This window comes from Pristiophorus japonicus, chromosome 2 (assembly GCF_044704955.1).
Source record: "Pristiophorus japonicus isolate sPriJap1 chromosome 2, sPriJap1.hap1, whole genome shotgun sequence".
In the NCBI taxonomy this organism is placed as follows: Eukaryota; Metazoa; Chordata; class Chondrichthyes; family Pristiophoridae; genus Pristiophorus; species Pristiophorus japonicus.
In genome coordinates, this window is record NC_091978.1 from 139,279,912 (window position 1) to 139,294,342 (window position 14,431).

The window sequence follows — 14,431 nt, forward strand, 5'->3', positions numbered from 1 at the left end:
TCCTCCCAAAAGAAATGTTTAGAACCAGCACACAGACCCTCCAAGCACCATAGGAAAAAACCCTTACTTTCACTTACAGAAATCTGTGCTGGCCCGCTCCTATCCCTGGCCGAATGGAATCCCTGATTCATAATTTAAGTTTTCGCAAAATTAAAAATGCAACAGGAACTGTATGCAAGTAAAAAAAATGTCAAGTCTAAACTTAACAAAAATGCTGCTCCTTCGATGTGAGTATAATCAGGCCATCCCATTGAAGAAAAAAACATTAAAATGTTTCCAGCGATGTCTCTGGGACCAAATATCTTCTAAGAAGGTTCCAACAAGGTAATCCAACAGTTTCCAGAATCTTTGTGGACATCCAGCAGGTTTTCAATGCCGTCTTCTCTTCACTGCACAACAAAGGCAGCTTTGTACCTTTTCTCGACGTCGACTGCAGCCGCTGCTAGCCCCCGGCCGAAGGTACTCCACCCACGTGGCCCGCTGCTATCCCAGGCTGAAGGTCTGCACACAAAAAAATGCAAGTCACTCCAGGCTCATCAGGAAGCAGCAGTGATTTCTAATAAAGGTAGAACATTATATTGTATTAAAAAAATAAAACAAATCTGATATGTTTTTATGGAGTATTGGAGAGCTTAGGTAGAAACTACATAATCTATATTAAATATCCCCACTGTTATGTTTAGAATAACTCCATAATACTGTATACCTTAAGCTCAAACTGTTGTGACCTTGGTCTCTTTATTGTAACTCCAGAGTGAAGAGGCAGCCTGGTAGACTGCCTTTTATACCTGCTTACCCAGGGTGTGCAGGTAACCCTTGGGTCTCCCACAGGTGTGCCCCCTGGTGACAAGTCTCACACGTTGGTAATGTTTATATATATAACATCATTCCCCCCCCGAAAGTTTTATGTACAAGTTATTTACAAGTTGAGACGATCCAGGGCTCTGTGTTCCTGGGTTAATCACCTGAGTTGAAGTCCTGGCATGGGTGAGCCGGTCGGATCTTTGCTGCACCGCAGTGTGGTTGGTCTGATCGGACAGTTGGGCATGGCAGATTAATCCCTGTGGTTGACCGCGAGGTCATTTGCTGGTTGGGTGTGTTTGGGTGCATCAATGATGGTAATGTCCTCTTCAAACTGTTCTTGGTTTGTCCATTCAAAAGTTTGACAACAAACATTCTGTTCCCCTCCTTGGCTAACACAGTGCCAGCAACCCATTTGGGACCATGACCATAATTAAGAACAAACACAGGGTCATAGAAACATAGAAACATAGAAAATAGGTGCAGGAGCAAGCCATTCAGCCCTTCGAGCCTGCACCGGCATTCAATATGATCATGGCTGATCATTCAACTTCAGTACCCCACCCCAGCCTTCTCTCCATACCCCCTGATCCTTTTAGCCGTAATGGCCACATCTAACTCCCTTTTGACTATGTCCAATGAACTGGACGAAACAACTTTCTGTGGTAGAGAATTCCACAGGTTCACAATTCTCTGGTTGAAAAAGTTTCTCCTCATCTCGGTCCTATATGGCTTACCCCTTATCCTTAGACTGTGACCCCTGGTTCTGGACTTCCCCAACATCGGGAACATTCTTCCTGCATCTAACCTGTCCAGTCCCGTCAGAATTCGATATGATTCTATGAGATCCCCTCTCTTTCTTCTAAATTCCAATGAGTATAAGCTGAATCGATCCAGTCTTTCCTCATATGTCAGTCCTGCCATCCCGGGAATCAGTCTGGTGAACCTTTGCTGCACTCCCTCAATAGTAAACACGTCCTTTCTCAGATTTGGAGACCAAAACTGCACACAATACTCAAGGTGTGATCTCACCAAGGCCCTGTACAACTGCAGCAAGACCTCCCTGCTCCTATACTCAAATCCCCTCGCTTTGAAGTCCAGCATGCCATTTGCTTTCTTTACTGCCTGCTGTACCTGCATGCCTACCTTTAATGACTGAAGTACCATGACACCCAGGTCTCGTTGCACTTCCCCTTTTACTAATCTGTCACCATTCAGATAATATTCTGCCTTCCTGTTTTTGCCATCAAAGTGGACACCTTCACATTTATCCACATTATACTGCATCTGCCATGCATTTGCCCATTCACCTAACCTGTCCAAGTCCCCCTGCAGCTTCTTAGCTTCCTCCTCACAGCTCACACAGCCACCCAGCTTAGTGTCAGCTACAAACTTGGAGATATTACATTCAATTCCTTTGTCTAAATCATTAATATATATTGTAAATAGCTGGGGTCCCAACACTGAAACCTGCTGCACCCCACTAGTCACTGCCTGCCATTCTGAAAAGGACCCTTTTATTCCACTCCTTGCTTCCTGTCTGCCAACCATTTCTCTATCCACGTCAATACATTACCACCAATTCCATGTGTCTTAATTTTACACACCAATCTCTTGTGTGGGACCTTGTCAAAAGCCTTTGAAAAGTCCAAATACACCACATCTACTGATTCTCCCTTATCCACTCTACTAGTTACATCCTCAAAAAACTCTAGAAGCTTTGCCAAGCATGATTTCCCTTTCATAAATCCATGCTGACTTGGACCGATCCTGACACTGCTTTCCAAATGCACTGCTATTTCATCTTTAATAATTGACTCCAGCATTTTTCTCACCACCCATGTCAAGTTAACCGATCTATAATTCCCTGTTTTCTCTCTCCCTCCTTTTTTAAAAAGTGGGGTTACATTAGCTACCCTCTAATTCCTCGGAACTGATCCAGAGTCCATGGAATGTTGGAAAATGACCACCAATGCATCCACTATTTCTAGGGCCACTTCCTTAAGTACTCTGGGATGCAGACTGTCAGGCCCTGGGGATTTATCGGCCTTCAGTCCCATCAATTTCCCGAACACCAATTCCTGACTAATAAGGATTTCCCTCAGTTCCCCCTTCTTGCTTGACCCTCGGTCCCCTAGTATTTTCGAGAGGTTTTTCATGTCTTCCTTCGTGAAGACAGAACCAAAGTATTTGTTCAATTGGTCTGCCATTTCCTTGATCCCCATTATGAATTCACCTGATTCTGACTGCAACGGACCTACATTAGTCCTCACGAATCTTTTTCTCTTCACAAGTCTAGAAAAGCTTTTGCAGTCAGTTTTTATGTTCCCTGCAAGCTTCCTTTCATACTCTATTTTCCCCCTTCTAATTAAACCCTTCGTCCTCCTCTGCTGAATTCTAAATTTCACCCCGTCCTCAGGTTTGCTGCTTTTTCTGGCCAATTTATATGCCTCTTCCTTGGATTTAACACATTCCCTAATTTCCCTTGTTAGCCACGGTTGAGCCGCCTTCCCTTTTTTATTTTTACGCCACACAGGGATGTGAAATTTGATCTTTAAATGTCTGCCATTGCCTATCCACTGTCAACCCTTTCAGTTTCATTTGCCAGTCTATCCCAGTCAATTCACGTCTCGGATCATCGAAGTTTCCTTTCTTTAAGTTCAGGACCCTAGTCTCTGAATTAACTGTGTCACTCTCCATCCTAATGAAGAATGCTACCATATTATGGTCACTCTTCCCCAAGGGGCCTTGAACGACAAGATTGCTAATTAATCCTCTCTCATTACACAAGACCCAGTCTAGGATGGCCTGCTCTCTAGTTGGTTCCTCGACATATTGGTCTAGAAAACCATCCCTTATACACTCCAGGAATTCCTCCTCCACAGTATTGCTACCAGTTTGGTTAGCCCAATCAATATGTAGATTAAAGTCACCCATGATAACTGCTGTACCCTTATTGCACGCATCCCTAATTTTCTGTTTGATGCCGTCCCCAACCTCCCTACTACTGTTTGGTCGTCTGTACACAACTCCCACTAACGTTTTCTGCTCTTTGGTGTTTCGCAATTCTACCCATATAGATTCCACATCATCCACGCTAACGTCCTTCCTTACTATTGCATTAATCTCCTCTTTAACCAGTAACGCTACCCCACCTCCTTTTCCTTTCTGTCTATCCTTCCTGAATATGGAATACGCCTGCATGTTGAGTTCCCAGCCTTGGTCATCCTGGAGCCATGTCTCCGTAATCCCAATGACATCATATACATTAACAGCTATTTGCGCAGTTAATTCATCCACCTTATTACGACTGCTCCTTGCATTGAGACACAGAGCCTTCAGGCTTGTTTTTTAACACGCTTTGTCCTTTTAGAATTATGTTGTAATGTGGCTCTTTTTGATTTTTGCCCTTGATTTCTCTGCTCTCCACTCTTGTTTTTCTCCTTCCTACCTTTTGCTTCTGCCCCCTTTTTACTTCCCTCTGCCTCCCTGCATAGGTTCCCATCCCCTGCCATTCTAGTTTAAACCCTTCCCAACAGCACTAGCAAACACTCCCCCTAGGACATCGGTTCCGGTCCTGCCCACGTGCAGACCATCCGGTTTGTACTGGTCCCACCTCCCCAGAAATGGTTCCAATGTCCCAGGAATTTGAATCCCTCCCCCTTGCACCATTCCTCAAGCCACGTATTCATCTGAGCTATCTGCGATTCCTGCTCTGACCAGCACGTGGTACTGGTAGCAATCCTGAGATTACTACCTGTGAGGTTCTACTTTTTAATTTAACTCCTAGCTCCCTAAATTCAGCTTGTAAGACCTTATCCCATTTTTTACCTATATCGTTGATACCTATATGCACCACGACAGCTAGCTGTTCACCCCTTCAGAATGCGCTGCAGACGCTCCAAGACATCCTTGATCCTTGCACCAGGGAGGCAACATACCATCCTGGAATCTCGCTTGCAACCGCAGAAACACCTATCTATTCCCCTTACAATCGAATCCCCTATCACAATAGCTCTCCAACACTTTTTCCTGCCCTCCTGTGCAGCAGAGCCACCCCTGGTGCCATGGACTTGGCTGCTGCTGCCTTCCCCTGATGAGCCACCTCCCTCAACAGTACCCAAAACAGTGTATCTGTTTTGGAGGGAGGTGACCGCAGGGGACCCCTACACTACCTGCCTTCTCTTGCTCTTCCTGATGGTCATCCATTCCCTATCTGGCTGTGCAACCTTTACCTGTGGTGTGACCAACTCACTAAACGTGCTATTCACGACATCCTCAGCATCGCGGATGCTCGAGAGTGAATCCATCCGCAGCTCCAGTGCCGCAATGCGGTCTGTCAGGAGCTGCAGCTGGATACATTTCACGTGCACGTAGTAGTCAGGGACAATGGTAATGTCCCTGATTTCCCACATAGCACTGGAGGAGCATGTCACGGGTCTGGGCTCTCCTGCAATGACTTAACCCTTAGATTAACTTAAGTTGTAACAATGCCAAAGGTTTCTTACTGCTAAGAAAAATAAAAGATCAAATACTCACCAACCAGCCAATCACTTACCCGCTTGGCTGTGACGTCCCACTTCGATTTCCTCTTACTTCTTTGTTGACCTTCTGCCCCTGCCCTGCACCAGCTAGCCTCCTCCGACGCTTGGGCCTTTATAGGCCGCTCGACTGCCCGCACTCCCACTCTTGTGGTCGCCTCCTCCGACTCTCGGGCCTTTATAGGTCACTCGAATGCCTGGACTCGCACTCCTTAACTTCAATGTCGCGTGATACAGCCGCACGATCGTGGTACATGTTATGCCGGTGATGCCAGGTGTCTACATGATCATTGAGATCCGGGTGGACTAAGGAGCCCTGGCTTTGAGTTCTCTCTTCGTGAACAATTCTGCAGGGGGAACCCCAGTAAGCGAGTGGGGTCGCGTGCGGTAGCTGAGCAGAATCCGAGATAACCGGGTCTGCAGCGAGCCGTCCATCACGCGTTTCAAGCTCTGCTTAATGGTTTGGACTGCCCGTTCCGCTTGACCATTGAATGCGGGCTTAAACGGCGCAGACCTGACATGCTTAATGCCATTGCGGGTCATGAACTCATTGAATTCCGAGCTGGTGAAACATGGTCCATTGTCACTAACAAGGACGTCGGGCAAACCATGGGTGGCGAACATGGCCCGGATGCTTTCAATGGTGGCAATGGACGTACATGACGACATTATTATGCATTAAATCCATTTAGAGTAAGTGTCCACTGCTACTAGGAACATCTTTCCAAGGAAGGGGCCAGTGAAATCTACTTGGACCCTTGACCACGGTTTGGAGGGCCATGACCACAGACTCAGTGGGGCCTCCCTTGATGCATTGCTCAACTGTGAGCAAGTGTTGCATTGGTGTACGCATGACTCCAACGCCGAGTCAATGCCGGGCCACCAAACGTGCGACCTGGTGATAGCCTTCATCATGACTATGCCTGGGTGGGTACTGTGAAGGTCATGTATAAACGTTTCCCTGTCTTTTTTTGGCAAAATTACATGATTCCCCCAAAGGAGGCAGTCCGAATGGATGGACAATTCGTCCTTGTGTTGCTGGAACGGCTTCATTTCGTCTTGCATTTCCCGTGGGGTTGCCGACCAGCTCCCATTGAGGATGCAGCTTTTTACTAGTGATAGCACAGGGTCCTGGCTAGTCCAGGTCCTGATCTGGCGAGCCATGATGGGTGACCCCTCGCTCTCAAAAGCATCCATTACAAGAAGCAAGTCTGTGGAATGCGCCATTTCCACCCCGATGGTGGGCAATGGTAGCCGACTGGGGGCATCCACACAGTTCTCTGTGGCGGATTACATAATCATATGCAGATAATGTTAGTGCCCACCTTTGGATGTGTGACGAAGCATTGGTGTTCGTACCTTTGCTTTCCGAGAACAACAAAATGAGCGGCTTGCGGTCGGTTTTGAGCTCGAACCGGAGCCCAAATAGGTATTGGTGCATTTTCTTAACCCCGTATACGCATGCTAATGCTTCTTTCTCAACTATACTGTAGGCTCTTTCAGCCTTCGATAAGCATCCAGATGCATATGCAACTGGTTGCAGTTTACCTGACACTTTGGCTTGCTGTAACACACAATCGACCTCGTACGAAGATGCATCACAAGCTAGTACTAAACATTTACACGGGTCATACAATACAAGTAACTTGTTGGAACATAGCAGGTTTCTGGCCTTGTTAAAGGCTGTCTCTTGAGCTTTACCCCAAACCCAGTCATCACCTTTGCGTAGCAATAAATGCAATGGTTCCAGTAAAGTGCTCAACCCCGGTAGAATGTTACCAAAATAGTTGAGGAGTCCCAGGAACAAACGCAGCTCCATCACATTCTGTGGTCTGGTGCATTTTTGATGGCCTCCGTCTTGGAGTCCGTGGGTCTGATGCCGTCCGCCGCAATCTTTCTCCCCAGAAATTCGACCTCTGCTGACAGGAAAACACACTTGGAGAGTTTCAACCTGAGTCCCACTCTGTTCAGTCGCTTGAGAACCTCTTCCAGGTTCTGCAAGTATTTGGTGGTGTTGCGGCCAGTGATCAAGATATCATCTTGGAACACCATGGTGCGCGGAACCGATTTCAGCAGACTCTCCATGTTCCTCTGGAAGATGGCTGATATGTCCTTACTATACAGTATAAATGCACACGAGGCCCATACTTGAGAGAAAGTATTGTAACCCATGTATAAGCTGACCTAAATTGTACACCTTGGGAACATTGATCGCAAGGGGGTGAACTTGTGGGAGATACTCCTAATCTGGACTTTCAGGTATAAAAGGGGAAGCTCCACCCACCTTCATCACTTGAGGTCTTGGGTAATAAAGGTAACTGGTCACAGAGTGACCTTCTCTCAGCAGGCGGCCCAATTCGCATTCTATCTTTTCCCACATCACGTACGGCACTGCTCTGGCCTTGTGGTGTACTGGCCTGGTGTCCAGGTTTATGTGAATCACTACTTTGGCCCCCATGAAAGTACCGATGTCGGGTTGAAATAATGAGTCAAATTTGTCCAGGACCTGTGAGCATGATACTCGCTCCACAGAAGAAAGTGCATCGACATCGCCCCATTTCCAGTTCATGACAGCAAGCCAACTCCTCCCCAGTAGTGCGGGACCGTTCCCTGGGGCAATCGAGAGTGGCAACCTATTCTCCAAATCTTTGTGGGTCACGACTACCGTGGCGCTGCCTAGCACAGGAATGATCTCCTTTGTATATGTCCGTAGCTGTGCGTCAATTGGCAATAATTTTGGCCTCCTGGCCTTGGACACACACAACCTTTCGAACTGTTTGATACTCAACAGGGACTGGCTGGCCCCCGTGACTAGCGCCATTAATTGTGGGATGCCACTGAGGGGCACTTTCATCATTATCGGTGGCGTCGTGGTATATGAACTGTATATGTGCTCCACATGAACTCGCTGAACTTCAGTTTCCAGCGATTTCCCCCAGTATTCATTTGGCCTCGTAGGGCTTACATCGGGCCCGTCCTCCTCGTACATCAATCTGGCTGCAGGCTTCCTGCACATGCGCACCAAGTGACCGCTGACGTTGCAGTTTCTGCAGGTATATTGCTGATACCTGCAAGCTCTGGCTGGATGTTTGCCTCCACACCTCCAGCATGAGCTGGAGGCCCCGTTGTTGGAAACAAAAGGTCCATTACCAGTCGATCGTCTCTGACTGTCTATGTAACTGTCCTTAAGCGCACCATTAACAGGTGTTGATGGCCCCATTACTGGCCGCATTGTCCATTGCGATGGCATTTGGGTTCGACTGCATGCTGGGGCATGTCCGATTGCCCTTGTGTGCCGCATTAACAATGTTGACTCCTGGTCGTTTGCCGCATTTGAGCCAAGATTTTTGTCATACATCATTCTGTTCTCTTCCTCCCCTGGGATAAATGTCTGGGTTATCAGAACCGCTGCTTCCAAGGTCAAGCCTTTGGTCTCAATCAGTTTCCTGAAAACTCCAGCGTGCCCAATGCTCTCAATAAAAAAGTCTCACAGCATCTCCGCTCTACATGCATCTGGGAACTTACATAGGCTCGCCAGTCGCCGGAGATCTGCCACGAAGGCTGGAACGCTTCACCCTTCTCACCGCCGGTGCGTGTAAAACTGGTGTCTCACCATGTGCATGCTGCTCGACGGTTTAAGGTGTTCCCCGATCCAACTTACTGAGCTCTTTGAACGTCTTGTCCGCCGGCTTCTCTGGCGCTAAAAGGTCCTTCATCAGGGAGTACGTTCTGGATCCACAAACCGTCAGGAGATGAGCCCTGCATTTGTCGGCCGAATCCTGTCCCAACCATTCCTTAGTGACAAAACTTTGCTGTGGTCTCTCAATAAAGTCGTCCCAATCATCACCAACACAACATCTCTCTTCTGTGCTGTGAGTGGCCATGCTCGCGTGGTTTAAATCCCAGTTTCTCGTCGCCAATGATATGTCCTCACTATACAGTATAAATGCACACGAGGCCCATACTTGAGAGAAGGTCACTCTGTGACCAGTTACCTTTACTACCAAGACCTCAAGAGAGCGACGGTGAGTGGAGCTTCCCCTTTTATACCTGAAAGTCCAGATTAGGAGTGTCTCCCACAAGTTCACCCCCTTGTGGTCAATGTTCTCAAGGTGTACAACTTAGGTCAGCTTATACATGGGTTACAATGATAGTTGAATACATGACAATGGCCGCTAGTGAATGAATCCCAAAGGGGCATCTGTGGTATATGAACAATCCCCTGTGCGTGTTGATGCACGTAATTTTTTCGAAGGTTCAGCCACCTCCTGTGTCATGTAAGCAGAGGTTAGATCCAGCTTGGTGAACGACTTCTCCCCTGCTAGCATTGCAAACAGGTCATCCGCTTTGGTTAGTGGGTACTAGTCCTGTAACGAGACTCGGTTGATCGTTACCTTGTAGTTCCCGTAGATTCTGACCATCCCATCGCTCTTCAACAGCGGAACAATTGGACTGGCCCACTCATTGACTCGACTGATGATATGATCACCTCTCGTTGAAGTCTGTCCAGCTCGATCTCGACTTTCTCTCGCACCTGCATGGAACCACTCGGGCCTTGTGATGAACGGGTTACTAGACGGATCTGCACTTTGGCGTCTGTGAAGTCGCCGATGCCTGGCTTGAATAACGACGGGAATTTGTTTAGTATGAGGCATCATCCTCCAAAGATAGTGCTTTGATGTCGTCCCAGTTCCATTGGATCCTTCCTAGCCAGCTTCTGCCGAACAGCGTTGGGCCATCACCTAGTACAATCCATAGTGGTAAATCATGCACAGTTCCATCATACGATACCTTCAGTGCTGCACTGCCAATGACTGGTAGAAGCTGTTCGGTGTAAATGCACAGCTTGGTGTGGATCGGACTTAGTTTTGGCCTTTGTGCCTTGTTGCCCCACAGTTTCTCAAAAGTCTTCTGGCTCATAATTGACTGACTCACCCCCGTGTCCAATTCCATAGAAACTGAAATGCCGTTTAATTTGAATATTAACATTATTGGAGGGCTTTTAGCGGTGAAGGTGTGTACCCCATACACTTCCTCTTCCGCCTCAGGTTGAGTTGCCTCTCTTACTTGTTCAGCGTGATCCGCGCCGGTTCGGTCATCTTCTGCCGACTCTGCCACGTGGTGAGTCGCAGCACATTTGCACATTTTCTGGAGGTACCCCATTGTTCCACAGCCCTTGCACACGTAGTGCTTGAATCGACATTGATGGGCTCGATGATCACCCCCGCAGCGCCAACATGGTGTTAATGGATCCGAATTCACGCCCCACGGCGGACTCTGAGTCATCCTAGATCTGGCCTCTGCGGGCGTGTAGACCCTGTCATGTACAGTTCTGCCTGCTGAAGGCATTATCTTATGCACAGTACTTGCCGGTGCGTTCCGATGCTGCAATGATATCTGTTCAGTGTTATCGTTCGTGGACATAAAAGCCTGGGCTATCGTGATGGCCTTGCTCAGATCTAGGGATTTGGCAGACAACAGTTTGTGAAGGATGACCTCGTGGCTGATTCCAAGCACGAAAAGGTCCCGCAATATTTCCCCCAAAAATCCAGCAAATACCCACGTTCCCGCAAGGCATCTTAGGTTGGCGACATAGCTCACCACATCCTGGCCCTCGGAGCGGTGGTGCGTATAAAAGCGATACCTGGTCATCAAGATGCTCTCCTTCGGCTTGAGATGTTCCCGAACCAGCGTGCACAACTCTTCATATGTCTTGTCCGTTGGTTTTGTCAGTGCTAGCAGATTTTTGATGAGGCCATATATCGTGGACCCGCAAACGGTGAGGAGAATCGCCCTGTACTTGACCACGGTTTCTTCCTTTTCCAGCTCGTTGGCCACGAAGTACTGGTCAAGACGCTCAACGAAGGCTCCCAATCATCACTGTCAACCAATCTCTCAAGAATACCGACAGCAGTCATAACTGTGTGAACGTTCGCAATCTGTTACTCGTCGCCAATTGTTATATTTAGAATAACTCCACAAGACTGTATACCTTAAGCTCGAACTGTTGTGACCTGTCTCTTTATTGTAACTCCAGAGTGAGGAGGCATCATGGTAGACCACCTTTTATACCTGCTTGCCCAGGGTGTGCAGGTAACCCTTGGGTCTCCCACAGGTGCACCCCCTGGTGACAAGTCTTACACATTGGTAATGTTTACATACATAACACCCACCACAAATCTTTTATATTTCAAAGGAGTGTTCGAGTGCCTAGGTGGACATGACATTATATTTATGAAATATTCCCACCACAAATCTTGTATGTTTTAATGGAGTTTTGGAGTGTTGGAGTGCTTAGGTGGATCCAGACTTGGTCGGGGTCGCTGATACATGCACCATGGTCCTTCGTTGGATGTATCAGTGATCCAGAAAAAGGCAGGATCCAGGAACACCTCAGAACTGGAACCTGTCCCTGTTTCATTTAAACTAATAGGTTGCAAGGGGTTAGGCCATTTTATACGTTGAGTCCAGTTATCCTGTAATATTTATTAGTACAGCATTAAAAAATGAAGTGCAGAAGTCAGGTTAAAAGTCCAAAATTAAAATGTTTATTAAACATTTGTACAACACAGTTGTAATTAGCTTAACATTACTTATCTTTAAACCCTCATAACTTTAAAAACTTTATTTAAAACCGTGGCAAACTTTAAAAAGAACTGTCAACTAAAGCAACCAAAAAACCTTCAAGTCATCTATCCTCCTCTTTCGTGCTGTGCGGCAATCCTGCCCCAGTAGATGCTGCTATCCCTGCGCGTACCCGTAGTTGCAGACTTCTGCTTCCTTGCCCCCCGTACCCCCAGGTGTAATCTGTTTCTTTTCTGGCACGGCGTTTCTTGCTGCTGGGTTACAACAGAGACAGAGTCAAAATGTGTCATTGTGGAATGCCCGGGTTCCTCTTCGTAGTCAACCTCAGCCTCAGGATCAACCCTTGATGTTGGTGCAGAGTAGAAAGCGCTCCTCGCATTAATGACAGCCTGGGTGAGACCCCTTTTGCTGATACTACCTTGTTCCACCATCCCGAAAGTCTTTCCATCTGTAATGACAGTCCCCCCAACTCTGCTCTCACCCGAGATTGTTGGATGTTCTCCCCGCTCATCCCCACAAGATGTCCTATGTTCTCCGAATCCAGTGTTTCTGCATCAGGTCTGGAGTTCGCCCTCCTATGACGTCATGCAGGTGTGGCTTGCTGCGACACACTTGTACCCGCAGCCTCAGACATCACACCGAGAAAAGTCCTCTCACTTGATTCACTCGTGAAAGGGCTTGGAATCCTCAAGGGGTTCAGCACCTCCAAATCCAGGGTAACCATCTCATCGTCTATGACATCTTGCTGCCCATCATTCTCCTGAATTGGAATATCTGGCGTGATGGTTTCTTGAACATTCCCTCCTTCAACTTCACATGCATCTTCTGTCTCCTCCTGATGCTCAACTTCTGCGAAACAAAAGATAGATGCTTGGTTAGCAACATGGAGGAAGGAGAAGCGTAGGAAGCACACACAGTATATAACATTTAGCCAACCGAGACTGTGCAATTTGTTGGGTTTACCCTCTAATGGAAAACTGGGCCCAGCTTCCGTGTTGATTGTTGGTCTTCCCCTGTGATATTTAATCACTGATGCTATCCTCTGCTCCACGGCTGTTAGTTGCAGGCTACTTGGCGGACCTCCTCCAGTTTGTGACCGTTCTCGTTTGATCTGTGACACTATCTTCTGCAAAGCTGAAAATGGAACCTTTAAAAAAGGGTCCTTCTGAACACATACGCACACACACACACACACACACACACACACACATGGATCACATTTACAGATGTTATTGCAGTGAATAAATATTCATGTATTTAAAAACATGCAAGCTTAATGTATTACTTACAGTCACTGTTTGTCCGAGGTCTTGCCACTTCTTTTTCAGCTGCGCACCGGGTCTCGGGGTCATGGACAATCCATTAAACTTGACTGCAACCAGGTCCCAAACATTTGCGGGTGCAGACGGTTTAAGCTTATTTTTACCGAAGCACCCCTTTTTCTCAAGAACTCCCTATCTACTCTCAATTAAGTCTAACAGAGGCTCAATTTCTTCCGCGAGAAATTTCTTTTCCCTTACAGTTTCCCCTTCTCCGTCTCTGGCCCTTTCGCCTTCTCTGCGCCCTTCCATTGCAGCCATCTTGTGATCGAAGCTGTATTTCCCACCTGCAAATCCACCTCTGCCACCAATGGATTCTCAATGGTGATCTGCACTGTAATGTATGTCGGCACCTTTAGTAATGACTCCACGAGGCAGGGTATGGTACTTCAACTCTGCAGATCTGCAGTCCTGTATTAGCAACTCCTGAGTGCTGACAACAAGCTGTGTCTTCCTTGTTATACTGGGTTACCTGCCGTGTACAGGCAACCCCTGGGTCTCCAGCCACAGCACCCTCTAGTGTACCAGTAAGATGTGTACAGTACAAGGGTACATTCAATGTTGCATGACAGTGTTACAGACATCATACAGTGAACAGGCATGCCGACACAACATGCACAGTCCCCACACATGCTGTTTTTTTAATACATTCTACTGCGCATGTGCAAATGTTTTTGTGTGTGCATGCACTGTGCGGTTTAGGCGCACATTGGAGGCTCTGCCCTGCGAGTTCAGATCGGGTAACGCACGCCAGACGGTGCACATGTGGTGAGAAAACTCTGCATTTTTATTTTCAGCGCTGAGGGGCCGAAAAAAATCAGCATTCAGGTTAGTGAGCACCATTTTTTTTCTTGAGGGAAACTTGGGCCCATAGAAACATTTTTTTTAATTCATTCATGTGGGCGTCGCTGGCAAGGCCAGCATTTATTGCCCATCCCTAATTGCCCTTCTGGAACCGCTGCAGCCTGTGTGATGAAAGTATCCCACAGTGCTGTTAAGGAGGTAGTTCCAGGAATTTGACCAGCTACAATGAAGGAACAGCGATATACTTCCAAGTCAGGATGTTGTGTGACTTGGACGGGAACGTGAAGGTGATGGTGTTCCCATGCGCCTGCTGCCCGTGTCCTTCTAGGTGATAGAGGTCGTGGGTGTGGGAGGTGCTGCCGAAGAAGCCAAGCCTTGATG